The sequence below is a fragment of the Falco rusticolus genome, chromosome 11 (genome assembly GCF_015220075.1).
Source record: "Falco rusticolus isolate bFalRus1 chromosome 11, bFalRus1.pri, whole genome shotgun sequence".
Taxonomy (NCBI): domain Eukaryota; kingdom Metazoa; phylum Chordata; class Aves; order Falconiformes; family Falconidae; genus Falco; species Falco rusticolus.
In genome coordinates, this window is record NC_051197.1 from 28,183,326 (window position 1) to 28,198,575 (window position 15,250).

Consider the following 15,250-nt stretch of genomic DNA (forward strand, 5'->3'; position numbering starts at 1 on the left):
GGGCAAGACAGTGTTTGTCAGGAGAGGTAATACTTCTGTTAGACACACCGGCTCGCTGGAAGAAAAACAGGTGACCTGCTGGCACAAGGGAAAGAAAACAAGAAATGCACAAGCAGAGATGCAGCCAGCTTCAAACTAGGTACGTGAGCTAGCTCTGCTCCTGGTCTGCCCTTGGTTTGAAGACTTCTTGCACCTTCTCAGGTGTAAGATGGATTTGGAGCAGCATCCCCTTGGGGCTTTCCTAGCTGTTTCACTAGAAGCTAATTCCTTTCCCTACAAACTTTAAGGACTTGGCACCTATAGTTCAGCTGTCTTAACTTTCCTGTGTAAACAAGGCTGAAAGAGAGAAGATAAAATGCATATGGTGCTTTTCCTGGCTTTCAGACCCCAGGGCGCTGGGGAAGGGGCATACTGGGTAGGCAGTGAGCCTGGCTCGTGGGGAGACAGGCGAAGATGGGGACCGGAGCCTGCTCTAGGAAGGATTAATGCAAACACCTGGTCAAGCAGGTAGTGGCCAAATCCTGCCTCGATGGCTCCTGGCTCCCCTGCTTGGCTCCTGCCTTGGTGGCTGGGAAAAGGGGGGTGATGAACCCGATCCTGCTGATGTGATGCAGCATCTGGGAAACGCTGCTGGAGGCTTTCTCTCGAAAGGTGAATCCACCTCGGTAGGTGTCACACCAGGGCTGGGGTGAGGCAGCAAGCACGCAGGAGGAACAAAGATGCCTTTGTCACAGTTCCCCTGCCCTGTAGAGCTGCCTGGCCCTGTGCCGGTGAGGTACTTGGCTTGCTACCCAGATGAGAGGTTGTGGGGGAGGCTGGCTGAGCAGCCAAGAGCTTCCCAGAGATGAAAACTGGTGGTTGTTGCTCTCTCACCTGGAGATGCAGCCTCCCTCCCGGCAGCAGCGTAGTGGGGGCTTAGATGGGGTAAACCCTGAAACTGCCGACGGGGCCAACACCTTCCCACCCAGCCCGCCTTGGTGCTTGTAGTGGGATGGGTGGCCTCTCCAGGTACATCCGTACAATGGGGTGGCCCTGGAGGGTGCAGGCATGCGGGTGTAGTGCAGAGCGAGTGGGTGCAGGCAGGCTGCCTGCAGGAACAGGGGGAGCGTCACTGCATGAGTCTGTGGCAGGCAGGTGCCTCCCCAGCTCAGCACTAATCTGAGCACTAAGGCTCTAATCGCCATGCTCTGACCTCGCTCAGAGGTGCCCTTGGTCGAGCCTGCGCCAAACCGACCTCCACCATGCGAAGCCACCCCCTCGCTAGGCTGAAGGGAGAGCTCGGGGACCCATGCGTGTGAGTGTCAGGGCTGTATCCTTTCCTTTGGAAGGGAAGGAGATGAGTCCCTCCAGGTCGAGGGTGTACCCTTAGAAATGCCAGATTCTACCCAGGGGATGGCAAAATCCCATCCCCTGGGATCTCCAAGCAGCTTGTTCCGCCACCCATTTAAAATCCATCCCCTTTTTGGGGGCAGGAGAGGATGCATCCATCCTCATGCACAAGCTTTTTTTCTCCAGTTCATCACCACAGGGCAGGTGGGAAGCAAGATCTGCTTGTACACCCCCTCTTCCCTGCAAGGCCGTTTGTGTCACACATCACTGCTCCTGTTTCAGAAAGCCCCTGGGACCGCGAGAGTTAATTCTTCATCCCAACTGCTCTCCTCCTAGAGCTCAGCAGGAAGAGGGATTGTGCTAGGCAAGGGGCACCACTGCTTAGGAGGAGGAGGGAAAGGAAAAAAAAAAGCTTCATGTTTAGACCTTTTACCTAATTTCCAAAGTTTCAGACCTGAAGGGCCATAGCAACATGAGCTGCCGGCGGGATTGGAGGCGGTGGGCTGTGCTGGGCTGCCCTCCCAACCTGTATCGTTGCAATGGGACACGGCCGGCATCGAGGCCAGTGTTGGCTTTCTGCCTCCCCTTCCCCTCATCCATGGGATGCACTCAAGGCATGTGGTTGTGGGTTTGTTTTTTTTCAGCTGATTGCCTTTGCTCATTTCAAGTGTGTTTTCCCTGGTTTCTAGGAGTTGCTTAAAAAATTCTTGGCACTTGTGAAATCAGATGGCATCCAGGAAGGGTTGTTCTCGTGAAGACCTGTCTAGAAATTAATAGAGTGGTAAAACCCCAAGTTTTTGTATATATTTATATAGCCATCTAGAAGTGAGAGGAGATGGCACTTTGCAGCTACAGAGCAGAGTCTGGCCCAAGGCAGCTTGAGTCCAGCAATACTTTCCTTTTACCAAGGTCAAATCAGCCTTTGCAAAAATATCAGGGATTCCTGCAAACCAAAAGCAAAGATGTGACTCTGGGCAGTAAAATCTGCAAAATGTTCTTATTACGCTTGTAGCTTGCTAATTTTCCTTTTGGATTTATTAGTATGGCTCAGCCATCCAGTTCATCTCCAAGTGCAGCCCATCCTCGAGAAACATCACACAGTCTCTATGGGTCGGAGACCCCATGAAACTTGGATGTGCTCCCCGTGGGTTTTCTGAGCAACAACCTCTTGCTTTGGTTTAAAGCCCTTTTATTCCTTGGGAGCACTGCAGAGCTGATGCAGCCGTGGGCTCAGTTTCTGCAGGTCATTGAGATCAAACCACCTGCAACCCTTCCACAGCCGCTCTTCAGAGCAGAATCGCATTTTAATCTGAAGATGTGAGCACTTCTGACAGGGCTGAATCTGTCAGAGGCAGTGAGTGGTCAGGAAAGAGAAGCAATAAAAGTGGTTCAAAGCAAAAGCACTTGCTAAGGAAAAGATTGGGGACTGTAGGAGCAATTGATTTAAATACTGATTTAATTAGATTTTTTTTTTTATTTAAATATTGATTTAAATAGAGCTGGCCTGTGTCCCCCAGATCTTCAGGATCACTCAAAGCTTCAGCAGAGCAGCTGAGTTCCCTTACATCTGTGTTACGGTCTCTCCTGCAGCAGGCGATCTTCCTTTGATCCTTCTTCCTTGATGAGTCACCAGTTTAGCAAAGCATACGCTTAAGTGACTCACTGAATCCACTTGATTCCCCTTACACTGGCACCAGGTTCTCTTTGTCGTGGGGAAAAAGTTATTCCCCACGAAGCTGGCTGTGTTTCTGCTCTTCCGGGCTTGTGCACGGCAGGGTGAGTTTACAGTTCCTTTCCTAGAGAAGAGCACACATTTCCCTGCATATTTCGTATTTATCTTCCAGTAAGAATTAGTATTTAAGAAAAAAGGTCGACATACTCCAGACAAAGCTACCTTTGTGTTTTCTGGAGACTTGCTGTGCTCAAAAGCTTTCTGTGCATCCTTGTAGCATTTGAAGCCTGACACAGAGCAATGAAACACAGTTCATCCCGAGGGAGCTGTGTAGAGACGATCAGCTTCCCCTGGATTTTCATAAGCCACGGAACTGGGTATTTAGCTGTTTGCATTACTCCAGTACTCTAATTTGTGTATAAAAAAATTTGTAATTTTTAGTCCATTCATCTTACAGAAGATCTATTGCGGTATTTCTATTCTTAGGTGCCCTTTGAAAGTAAGGCTGTCTCTTCAGCCCCATCCTACTCCAGTGCTTATCAGCCAGCCAGTGGCCACGTGCAGCAGCTCCGAACAAATCCAGAGGTCTGGATTTGGGGTTGAATAGCTTTTTTGGGGAAAGCGGTTGCAGAAGAGCTACTGTATGCAATGACCTTGTGTCATGTTATGTAGGAGTGATTCCCCACCATTCCCAGTCCCTTCCACCTCGTTTATAGGGTACCTCTCGTGTGCACCACTGGATTTGTGCAGAAAAGCCTTGAAAGCTTGGAGCATCTCTTTTCCCAGGGGTATGAGCCTGCAGGCGAGTTTCCCTTGCAGGCACTGAGCAGACAAGAGCTGGATTGCTTGCATTCAACTTGCTGTTCTTAAGGAATCACTGGAATATGAATAGGATCCTTATCACACCAGGTTCATCCAAAGGACAAGGCCGTATTAATTGTTTGCAGAACTGCAGCAAATAAACAGCATTCCTCCTGATTCCTTATTTGCCTGCTCTAACTCCAATGGCCAACTCAAGCAGAGGCCACAGAGCTTGGCAGCAGGGGGGGGCGACAGCCTTTGGCAAGTATTGGACGGTGTCCAGCTTCCCAGGTGGCGTGAGCAAGCACTATGGAAACAAATTCTGGCTGGAGCCTTTAAATTATGTGTTTGGGAGAGGGAAAAAAAACCCCAGCGTCTATCACATCTGGGGGTCTCAGTGCAGAGGGGAGACCTGTTGTGAAGAAGGCTTTTTTCCTTGAAGACATTTGCCATGCTTTGGAGTTAGGTGAGGAAAATGGACAGCAATAATATATGTGATATATCACATAAGGGATGTGATATAACAGTGATAAAATAGAAATGTGGGGCTTGGCTCCCTTCCCAGGCCAGGACTAGCATCCTAAAGCTTAAGGGCTGGAATACAAGAGGCCAAAAGCTGTAATGACTTTCTGTGCCCCAGGAAAAAAGCAGGTGACACAGGGCATGGCCAGAGCTCTCAACACCTGACATCCCCATTGCTTCTGGAAAGTTCTCTGCCTAAAGAGGAGAGGGAAAAACTGCAAGCATCTTCCTTTGTCTCAGTGCGGACTGGATGGCCGAAACCACTTGTTATTCCAACCGGACTGCCTTGTCCAGCCATCGTTGCTCTCCAGAGCACGTCTGGGTGGTTTCTTTGCTGATGGGCAGCCAGGGGTCTGCCCCATGGAGCACGTTGCTGCTGGGGCTGGAGGCTCGGGGGCTGAGCTCACGGGGAAGGAAGGGCGCTTGCTTGGTGCGTTGCATGGCAAAAGCTAGCGTTGATGCTGGCCAGGCTGCCGGCTCACCAGAAGGGCTCGCGTCTGCAAAATTTTGATCTAGGGCTAAATTTAAACACCAAAATGTAGCATTTAGAAGCCCAGAGAATAGCCCAGCCCTTTTCTCCAGTGGCTGTCTCTAGCCAGCCCTTCCTTTGGCAAAGAAGAACCTTTTGTTTTCCTAGGACTCTGGGCCAGCTTGGAATAATAACACCAGCGAAACCCTCCCTGCCCAGCACAATGAAGCAGCGCTCTCAATTCCCAGATGTGCAGGAGGGAAGTGCCCAGCGTGTCTCTTCCTGATGTTTCTCTTCCAGATGTGTATCGGCAGGGAGCCGGAGGCAGCCTGTTGCCAGCCGGGAAGTGGGCTGGGGAGCGGGCAGTGGAGTTTTCCCCTGGAAACCCTCTAGATCTCACTGCTTGTGGCTGGGCGAAGCGGTTTGGGCTGCCCTGCCAGCTATTCAGCTGGTTTGCAACAGTTTGAGCGGGGTCCTTCTGTGCTCCAGCAAAGGTGAGGATGCCTTCCCTCCTAGACATGTCCTCATCCTCAGAAAGCCCTTGGTCCCCATCTTCCCCTCCTCAAACAGCCCTTGGTCCTCATCATCTCCTCCTGAGCAACACCAGTGATGGTGGACTCTATTAAAAGTCCCGCAGGCAACTTGATAGGACAGGGAGACCCATCACCAAGAGACTCATCCCTCTGCTCAGTCCTCAAGTCCCAAGGTCAGCGGTCTACATGAAACAGTCTGATGTGTGAAGCCTTGTGCCAAGGTCACGCTGAACAAGTCTCAAGGAGCTACCAGCTCTGCATGAATTTGGAGACTGGAGCCTGTCCCCTGGGGATGAGGTCAGGGGTGTCTCAGGTTGAACTGACCTGTGGAAGGTACTTTTTTGGGTAATGTCCTGGGCAGAGGGGTTCAGGCAGTGCAGGAAGGGGCTGCCCGTGGGCATAGCTGCCTCTCAGGGTGCCAGCAGGTGATGCAAGCCAGGGCACCACATCGCGTGACCTGGTTTGGCCGTGCTTACATGGTGGAAAATTCCTGCCTATGGGCAACATCCCTCTGCCTTTATTTTTAAGCAGTTCGCTAAGGACGCGGCTAACGCACAGAGATAATAGGTGCTGACAGGAGCCTGGCTGCTAACTGGGTTTTTGCCCGGACTTACATGATATTTATAATTAAAGGAAGGAGGGAGGGGGGTTTGGTGGAGGAAGGGGACAAAGCACACAGATGTGATGGGAGAGACCAAGCTTGCAGAGGAGCTGGGGCTCTCCAAGGAGGTCACAGGAAGGGATGCTTACACTAAAAATCAGCATCAAGATTACTCATATCCATGGCATCAGCGTGGGTTCCCCCCCAAGTCATCGGCGTGCCAGGGAGGTTGAGGACAGGGTGTTCTCACGTGTGGGATGGGAATCCAGCCCCTGCACCGTGTCAGAGCTGCCCCGTGCAGCAACAGTGCTGAGCACTGGGAGAGGTCACCTTAAATCTGAGGGTGCTCATGGCATTTTCCTGCTGCCCGCAGAGGCTCTCTGCTCTTCCTTTTCACATCCTTCCCTTCCCTTTCTCTTTCCCCCTTATTTTATGCAGCAGTACTCACCACTCGTGTTCCCAGAGCCCACCCAGCTGGGGTGGGTGCCATGCTGACCCTTTGCAAATCCCACCATTTATTTCCAAAGCTTTTTTTGCCCAAGTTCAATTTTCCACTGGGTGGCAAAGATGCTTTGTTGGGCTCTTTGTTTACAAGGGAAAAACGCATACCAGAAAAAAACCCAGTAGGTGTGGGTTAACTTTCAGCTTGAAGCCGTTTCACTTCCCACGAAGGAATGGTGCAAGTGCCTCAGGTCAAACACATGCACGAGTCTTTGCAAGATTAGGTCTTGTAGTTTGCCTTCCTGAATGTGTAAATATAGCTGAGGGAAACCTTCGCTCTGGTGGCAACTCAGAATAGTTTCCAGCCTATCTTAGAAAGCAATCAAATAAAAACCAGAAAGAATCAGACACACAAAACCCTCGGATAGATGTAAACGATCTTTCTTAAGAAGGGTTGTATTTAAAACAAATCAGGGAGCAATACCAGGAGCCCTATGGAGATGCTGGACATCTGAAATCTCACACTGGAAGGTGTTACATGAATGAGGGGAATTCAGGTGGGTCAGCGGGTAAAGACCAGCTGTGGGTGATGCTGTTTTAAAAAGGGAGGGAGAATAAATGTTTTACACTGGGCTGTAGGGCCAGGGCTGTACTGTGCCTGGCAGGGAGCTGCTTATTGCTTGCTGCTGGTTATGCGATCCCCATCCAGAACAGCTCACATCTGCAAGCAGGGCACGTGGGCTGAGGAGCGCTCAGAACCGGCATCTGCAAGAGCTCATCTCCCTCTGCCCTGCACCGCTGATATCAGAGGCATGGAGGGGCTCGGGGAAGAGGACTGCAAGCAAGCTAGCGGCAAGCCGTGCCTTCTGCATGCCCCTGAGTATTGAGGCTGAAGGAGCTGGATCTCCAAACAGAGGCACGGTTCCCAGTTGGGCTGGCATTCCCATTTCTCAGGGGTGTTGCTGGGATGTTAATGGGGATGCAGGAGAGGCTGGCTGGGAGAAACCCAGGTGGCTGCTTTTCCCAGGCTCCCCGGCAGTGATGTATCTGCCCAGTTCCAGCCCTTCTGCTCAGTGTCCCATCCCACTGTGGTGGCATGCCAGCAAGACGATCGCCAGCAAAGTGTTATCGCCAACAGGTAGGTGGTAGCCCTTGGGCACTCTAGCATCTCACCAAGTCAGCTGGCCCAGATATGGGGGGAAAAAAAAAAAAAAAGAGAGATGGGACCTACCAACACAGTAACTGCCACCCCAAAACCTGCTGATGCTGACAGGGAGAAGAGATGTTGGCAGGGCTGCAGGAACAGCCTGAACTTGATCTGAGAGGCTGCATTCAGGTGCTGTGCAGGGAAGATCTCCAGGCTGAGTTTCTGGGTAGCAGGGTGCAGTGTCAGAGGTCTGCAGTGTGTCCATCCATGGCCCAGGGGAGGCAGGAAAATCTCCCTCCTCTACTCTGTCTGCCAGATGGAGGGAAGGCATTGCAGCATCCTCAAACCCCAGCGCTCTGGGGCTGCAGACTGCTCTCCTAGCGCCTGGGTTTGCGAGTGATGCTCAGGGTTTGTGGCTGACTCACACCGTTTCCCTGCACCGGTAAAGGGTTCCTGTACCACTTAGGCACTCTGGACTCCGGGACTTTATTCATCCCAGAGTGGCTGGCTGGGGCTTTGGTGTCCCCTGAGTGGCCCAAAGGCACAAGGGAGGAGGAAACCCAGGATTTAATCATCCCATGGGAGGTTTGGAGATCTCCCACAGGGCCACCACCTCTGCTTTAAATTCAAAGATGGGAAAAGTTAGAGTTAAGAGGAGGGGAAGAAGAATAAAAAAAGGGATGGGGCCAGCCCTGTGCTGGAGATGGGAGGTGTATGGCCAGGGGAGGAGAGTGAGGAAGGGGGTGGGTGATCCCATCAGCCAGTTGGGTAATAACGATGGTGGTCACGTGTGGAGATCTGCTTTAGGCACAGCTCGTGTGTTTGTGCGGCACAGGGAGGGGGTGTGAAATCAGCTCCCACTTCCAGGAATCCTCCCGGCACAGGATACACGGTGGGGAGCTGGTAAACATGATACAACCGCTGGCCTGTAACTCAATCAGCTTCCTGCGTTAGCTGCTCCCTGCCTGGGGACCTCACTAGCCTAACGGCTTCTTGGGGTGCCAGTGCATGGGATGGCATGTTCCAGGGCATGGGGCATTGCCAGTGGTGTGTCAGGAGTGACGGGAAGGCAGAGGGGAGTTTGCCACAAGGGTCTGGGGACAGGGCAGCTTCTCCAGCCCAGGACGGATGGATATTCCTTGGGTACAGCCTGGGTCCAGCTGCTACTTGCAAACCCTCTCCGGCCTCAGCCACGGGCTCCCAAAGTCATAAATAGCCACTTGGCAGAGGAGCAAACATCTCCCCCAGCCTCCCCTTCCCACCTCCCCGTGCTGGCAGCAGCGGGGGCGGCGGGTCACAGCCTGCACCCATTCACAGATAACAGCGGCTCTCGGTGCCGGCTGCCAGCACGCCTCGAGCTGCTCCTAATGTGCCCGCTCACAGAAAGACATCTCCATCTCGCTTGGGCTTTCTGCCCCCCTCCCTCCCTCCCTCCCTCCCTCCCCTGCCGCTTGGCAGAGCTTGTTTATTGCTGTGTGCAGGGAAACCATGACCTCCGCTGCCTGCCGTCCCCTTCGGCCGCCCGTCCCCGGGAGCAGCAGTGTCCTAGCGTGCCAGCTGGGGACATGCGAGGGGACACCCGCCGCTGTGCAGGGGCCGAGGCAGGGCAAGGTGGCTGGGTCCTGAGTTCGCTGTGTCCCCAGATGCAAGAGGAGTGGGGGGTGGGAATGGGGATTTCACAATCACAAGTGATGCCGATTAGACCAGTTAACAACCTCCGTGCAGGGGCTGAGTATTGATGAGCCCGAGACCTGGGGAGGTAGGAACGGGGGTGAAACAAGTTAATACAGAGCATAAAATTGTGCAGGTGAGGGTGGGGAAGAAAAGCTTCAGCTGCTGCTTCAGGCCTTGTCTGAAGTGGCAGAGGAGGAGATGGCTGGGAGCAAGGACACCATGAGGGTGAGATGCTCTCGGTGGCTCAGGATGGGCTCCCCACGGCACAGGGGACCACTGTGCCCTCTTGCCCAGCCTGGCCTCCTGCAGCAGTCAGCTTTGGATGAGAGGGGTGACAGGGTGGTCAGAGGGATGGGAGAACCCAGGGGACGTAGGAAGAGCTTGGCTTGTCTGGCTTAGCAAAGCAGGGGGCATGAGGGGGACACAGAGCCTGCCTCATCCCTACCCCATGCCCAGGTCTTCAGCAAATTGGCCCCAATCGATTTCTAAACATATTCTTCAGCTAAGATGGGAGAAGAACAGGATCTAGCTTGCTTTATTTTTTTTTTTTTTTTTAGCTCTCAGCTTGATTTCTTTCACAAAGGAGGAGGCAGGCAGGGGAGGCAGAGCTTGGCCAAGCAGCCCTCTGTGGGAAATGGGGTGGGTTTCGTGCTGCCCGCTGGTTTATTTGTATTTTTAGAGCGTGCTGCAGGCACAAGGTCGCCAAAGTGAGTGAAATTCCACCCTGGAGCCTAGAGCACCTCCCTCGTCCCCATCCCTCTCCTTGGGACTGTGCTGGAGTCAACAGCTGAGCTGGGGCTCAAGTGTCCCGGCCGCGACAGCGCCTGGCTGAGGCGAGGGGCTCAGGGCAGCTGGGTAGGTGGGTGCCGGGGCTCTGGGTGGAAGAGCTGGGGACCAGCAAGGTGCTGGGCAGAGGTCAGCCCTCCTGCTGTTATCCCTCCTAGGAGAGCCCCTGGGAGTGAGGGTCTGGCTGTGACATGCTGGAGACCCCATCCCAGGGTGGCACAGGGTGTCCGAGGGCTCTTGGTGCAAGTGATCTCAGCGGGGGATTTGTTTGGTAGGACAATGGACACCCTGCCCCGAGGGGATGGGCATGCTGAGATGAGACTGGGACAAACTGGGGACCTCAAATAGGTCTAGGAAGAGGCCAGGGTATACCCTGATTGCTCAATGGAGCGATGAGCTGGCAGTGTGGTGAGTCAAAAGCTGAGGAGAGGGGAAAACCCGAACGAATGGGAATGTGTGGGGGTTTCAAATGGCACCACACATCTCCTTGAGAACACACCTCCATTCTCTTCATCTCCAGTAACAAGTGATGCAAGGGAAGCATCTGGCTAGGTTTTGGGCTCAACAGCGAGTGAGTCAGGCGGGCGGGAGTCCCACCTCTTGAATCATGGCTGGCAGCACTGCCAGACATGACCCCAGTGCTGGGAGCAACCCCTGCCCACTTCCACTTGCGAGGGATGGTGAGGTCATAGCCCCCGTGGGCTGGCTGCAGGCGAAAATCATCCCTTTATGAGCTAAACCTGAAATAAATGAGAAACTGTCCCCTGGGATGCTGATCCAACCAGAAAATGTAGCAAGAGATGCTTCCAGGAAGAGCAGAAAGTGTCAGATCATTGCTGTAAGGCAAGAAATCTAGCAATTAGGACAAGCAAGATGTTGTTTGAGAGCTGCTCCTTCAGAGGTGTGAAATGCTTTCCTCTGCTTTTTCTGATGATCTTCTAGGAGATGGTTTTCCCTGCTTGAGCTGCCCAAATGCTTGGCATCACCCGGTTCAGGCAGCCCGAGCACCCAGTGGTGATCACCTACGGAGGGGGCCAGTTGTTTTCACCCAGAGATACATACACTGATGGGAGTCAGCAGGAACCAACATTTAAATCACAGCCTGAACCTCAAAGGTAGGGATGAGGATGCCTGCATGAGGGAGCTGAACCGCAGGAGAAGGGGATGCAAGGTACTGCTGTTATTGCTAGAAACATGGTGTGGCTGCCAGGGCTGCGGCTTTGATCTTGGACTTAGGGACCAGGATCTCTTTTCTGAGCCATCCTTCCTTGCTGTGGTGGCATGGGATGATGTGATGAGGAGAGGATGGCTGGCTTTGCAGGGCAGTAAGAGTGGGCAGGGGATGCCCCATGGACATGCTGAGTCCTTTCTTCCCGTCCATGCTGAGAGCAAGGGTTCCCCTCCACCCTGTGCCCACACCTCACCTCCAACACACTACAGTTTTGAGGTGATTTTTCCCCTCTAATACACAACCCAGTGCCTGCCTGCACCTCCTAGATGTCTTACTGCCAGTCCATAGCTCTGCTCTGGGGCATCCCCCCTGTGGGTTTTTTTTTTTTTTTTCCAGGCCTTGTTCTCAAAGATAATCCCTGTTTTTTCCAAAGCAGGCTGTTTCCTCTAATAGCAAGCACCCAGCAGCCAGCAGCTGAAGGCTCAGTTGCTTTGCCTTGTGCACAAAACTTTCCACTTATGCTTTTTGTCTTTCCAGCCGAGGGAAGCGCCTGCCTTCCCCAGCCTCTCGCCTGCAGAAGCGTGCGGGAAACGTCTGCCCTCCTGTGTTCAAAGTCCCCTCCAAAGAGAAGCCAAGGGTGCACTGACCTCACGGGATAAATATTTTCCATGACATCTCCTTCCCGACGTCTCCTTTCGGGCTCTGTACCTATAGCTGACCCAGCTCCGGGTTTGCAGCCAGCCTGCCCGAGCTCGGCGGGTGCCGGGAACGGGGCTGGGTTCTGCCTTCTCCTTATTCCCTACATGGCCCCACGCAACGTCCCTGCCTGAAGGTTTCAGTGACCTCTCTGGAACCCCTTCCAGGGACTCCTCTGGCCAACGAGGCAGCTCGTGGGCCGGTGCTGCTCGCCGTAGACACTGAAGCCTGCTGGCTTGCTGTGACGGTTTCTCCAACACTCCCCCTCGCCCACTCGCAGCTATAACACGGCTGTGGTTATGGGCTGCTGCCAAGGCAGCTGGGATGCTGGAGGCAGCAGCCTTAGAGCAGGCGCGAAGCATCCGTGGGCCAGAGGTGGGATGCAGGGAGGTTGTTTTGAAGTGGGAGCAACTTGTCACCAGGCAAAGCAGGGGGACACTTACTGACTCTGTATCCTCGCCGCTCACCCAGTTGAGTGTTGGATGTTCCAACAGGTATTGTCCACCTCCAGCCTCTTACTGCTCTTGCTGCACAGCTTTCCCTTACAGGCTCCTTTTCCTAACAGCACTTTTCTCAAGGGGACCATCACATCTGGCGCTGATCCCTGGTGCGTCTTGGCAGCTGGATTTACAGCACAGGTACTGCAGAGCCCAGGGCTCTTCGTGGGTGAGGTCTCTTTTATTTGCAGCCACCAAAAAGTCGGTGGCTTTCTGTTGGCTTGCTAAGAGGAGATGCTGCGGTCATTCTCCTGCCAGGGCTTTTCAAACCACATGCCGATTCCCATGCCCAGTGTGGTGTCCTGAGGGGGACCAGGGATTTCATGCTGCTGTGCATAGAACTGGATCCCTTAGAATTGGATCCCTACCCCCCCTGTCTTGTGGAACAGGGAGAAAACACTATATCCTGCCAGAAAGAGTGCCAAGTGTGTGGCACACACCAGGAGGTGTCAAAAAATGCTCATGTCAGTCCCACAGGCAGCTCTGTGCCTTCTGTGTTGGCCGTGTAGGGATTACCCAAGCAATTTGCTGTGGGCATTTCAGAGCCCCTTATTTCTAGGGTAGGGTTTCAACTGCAATAAAAGGGCCTCTGCAAGTGAGGCAAGAACAGCTACACCTGCCCTTCTGGTAGCTCCTCCCCAGTTTGTATAAAAGATACCAGTGTTTCCCAGTTCTTTGGCATGGGAGAAGTGCCATTCTTATCTATAGGGTTATTAGTGCTGGAAAGAAAATGAATATTAAACATCTCTTACCCTGGGTGGTTGTACAGGTTCTTTTTTTGGCAATATATATATATTTTTAACAGATCTCTTGTTGGCAGCCAGGGAGGTATTTTCCACTTTTTGCCTGGTGGTAACTTCACAGGAACACTTAAGGGTGCGGTGGAGTGCTTGGCTGGACCAGAGCTGAACCAGCCTGTGACTTCCAGATATTGTCCTGCCCCTGGTGCAGAGCAGGTGATGGACCTCCTGCTGCCATCCCATTCTCTTGCAGAAATGTGTGTGTGGTGCCCAGCACTCCCCTACGGCAGCAAGCCGCAATGCTCTCGCACTGAAGCATCAAACACGCAGGCTGCTTTCAATGAGCCGTAAAAGATCGTGAGCTCACTTGCCTGTGCACTGAAGATGCATATGTCACTGTCACGTTTTTGCACCTATTTTTGTCTGCATCTTGGAGGAGACAGGTATCCTCGGTCTTAAGAAAGTGCTGCACTCCTCCTTGCAAATACCAGGGTGCATCTTGGCTCCTGGGAGGACGTGAAGGCTGTTACAGCACATCCCACGTGAAGGTGACGTGGATTCCCCCCAGTGATGGGGAAATGTCTCTGCTGGAAGTGCCCGCCTGTTGGGCATGGCAGACTTAGGGGGGCAAACATGCCTCGTATATTAAAGGCTGACACTTAGCTGGATGTATAGGTTTTCCCAGAGGCCTGGGGCTGCCCTGGGGCTGCTGCTGTGTCTCCTCGCATTGCTGGGCAGAGGAAGCTGCAGCTAACCTCACCGCAAACACAAATTAGTTGGTTTTTGTTGCTTTTTGGGTTGGGTTCTTTTTTTTCGGTTTTCTGTGTTCAGTTTGAACAATAAAACATCTGTTCCTGAGCCCAGCAGCTGGACCAAAATGAAATGACGTTAGCATCAATTATCCTCCGGGATGAGGAGGCTGATGGGAGAATGGTGCAGATTTCTTTAACACTGAATAACAAATGAGAACAGCAGCTTGGCTAGGTGGCTCGTGTTCCTGGAGAGTCTCCAAACAACCCACCCACTTCAACCCTTGCATTGGGGCACCCACTGTTGTGCACCACAGCTCCAGGTACCAAACATCAGCTACTGGGTGAGTGGGGGAGATGCTTTTGCAATGACTGGGGAGTAAGACCCTTTTGTGGTAGAAGGACTTACGGATACTGCAGTGGCAGAGATTTTTTCTGAATGCTCCAACCTGATACAAAATCAAAGTGTAGGGGTTTTTGGGGGGGATGTTAAGGGGGGCTGCATGTGTACCCAACCTCCTGCTAGGCCAGCATGGTGAGCCCCAGCTGGGACATCACCTATGGTGGGCGCAGGCAGCCAGCCTGGAGCAGAGCTGGGGTTCACAGAGGGGTGGGATGATGCAGAATCACATTCCCTGGGTACAGAAAGGGGCTATTAATGGGGAGAAAGCGGGGGGGCAATGGAGCACAATGGCTCTGATTTGTTGGCAGTTGCGACCTACAGTCCCTGGCAGCACCTCAAAGCAGCTGTAAAGTGCCAGTCGGTGGCGATGCTTCAGCGCGTGATGCGGGCGCCTGACCCTGGCGTGAGGCTGGGACAGGGGCTTCCTGGTGGGGAGGGCACTGACCCGGCTCTCCTCCCTGGGGCCCGGCAGAGGAAACCCAAGCATGCTTGGGGTGGCCTGGGTGCTCCAGGGACTTTGCTTTCCAGGGCTCTTCCCAAACCCATCTGCCCTGCTAGCCATGCCTGGGTGAAATTTACCTCTTACAGACTCAGGTTGCCTCTCTCCTCGAAGTCGGGTGAATGTAGCCATGGATGAGGTGGTGCCAGTCTCCAAGCATGTACCATGAGTGTGCATACACACAAAAATATCCTCCTGTCCCATCCTGAACAAGCTCCCTAGAAGAAGGTTATTTCCCCCACATCCCAGTAGCACAGAAAAAACCCATGACTGTGGGAAAACTCAGGAAAATTATCAGGGAGTAGCATTTTTATGAGCGAGCTGCTTTATACCTGTGCAGCCAGATGCCTGAATAACTTAATGCAGGCTTCAGGAAATAATTTGGGCTGCTGCAATTTTGCTTCTAAAATAGCTTTCCGGCTCCCCGGGGAGCTGTGAAATTTGGGGCCAGCACCCTGCGGGTGAGCTACAGCTGCTCATGGCAGAGGAGCCCCACATGGGGACTGGGCTGGGGGAAAAT

General features: G+C 53.1%; 1 long non-coding RNA gene across 1 annotated transcript; it reads left to right on the forward strand.

The window, feature by feature from the left end:
- Positions 1–6,548: 6,548 nt before the first annotated feature.
- Positions 6,549–13,095, forward strand: LOC119155744. Its single transcript, XR_005106830.1, has 2 exons — positions 6,549–7,506; positions 10,918–13,095. It is a non-coding gene; the product is annotated as an uncharacterized LOC119155744 (long non-coding RNA).
- The last annotated feature ends 2,155 nt before the right edge of the window (positions 13,096–15,250 follow it).